Below are 1248 nucleotides of genomic sequence, written 5' to 3'. Positions count from 1 at the left end.
ATATATATATATATATATATGTATGTTGTCACGCAGAGCTCTCCCCATCCTTCTGGTATGGGAAAAGGGAGTATTCATACCCTGGTGAGAGTGAGGTGCATGTGTGTGCATACCTACCTAAATATATAGCAGTCTTTTCTAACGGGTCGCCTATACTAGTATTAAATAATTCACACAAACCGAAATAATAGTTTATATAGTGTATTAACAGACAGATGTTAAAAACGCCATTAAAGAAAAAAAACACATATGTTGAATGTGCTCACTTGGAAAATAACATGCAAAACTCCACTTTCAACATTCATATTTTCACGCAGTAGCAAGCAGAACATGCATGTGAATATTGACAGATTTAACGACGAGAGAGAGAGAGAGAGAGAGAGAGAGAGAGAGAGAGAGAGAAGCAAAACTAAACGCTGTTCAGCAGTGGATGTCTGTGTTTGTGTGATTTTTAAAAATATTTATTTCATAATGTATTCTTAGTCAGATTAAGAGAGAGAGAGAGAGAGAGAGAGAGAGAGAGAGAGAGAGACGTGTACCATATATTAATATTTTACCATGAAATCTGTACATTAAGTAGTATCAATACAACAATCTCTTTCATGGTAAAATATTAATATATGGTACACGTTCCTCTCTCTCTCTCTCTCTCTCTCTCTCTCTCTCTCTCTCTAAGCGTCCTTGCCCTACAGAGCCTAAGGAGATGGCCCCACATCACCAAAGGCTTGACATTTCTTTATCTTTTGGAAACAAAAGTCATGGCATTTCTTTTCACGCCTTCGAATCCTATTTTCGCGTCTAGGAAGACAGTGTGGGGAGGAAATGCTTTAGGGAATGATTGTGGGGGGTGTGGAGTGTGGGGTTGGAGTGGAGTGTTTGAAATAAGAACCATTTTATTAGGATGAATTCACTACGCGATCCTTGGAGTCCTACGGTATCCTTGCATTGTTTACACTTCGTGGTTTTACCTTTTTTTAGATTCTCATTCAGTTGCATTGACTACACAGCACTTTTTTATTAATTTGTAAAAGTCAATACACACCATAAGTGGAGTGTTTCAAATAAGAACCATTTTATTAGGATGAATTCACTACGCGATCCTTGGAGTCCTACGGTATCCTTGCATTGTTTACACTTCGTGGTTTTACATTTTTTAGATTCTCATTCAGTTGCATTGATTACACAGCACATTTTTTATTAATTTGTAAAAGTCAATACACACCACAACGCCATTGTCTATCCTACGCT

This window comes from Palaemon carinicauda, chromosome 29 (genome assembly GCF_036898095.1).
Source record: "Palaemon carinicauda isolate YSFRI2023 chromosome 29, ASM3689809v2, whole genome shotgun sequence".
Lineage (NCBI taxonomy): Eukaryota > Metazoa > Arthropoda > Malacostraca > Decapoda > Palaemonidae > Palaemon > Palaemon carinicauda.
This window is presented reverse-complemented; position numbering follows the sequence as displayed.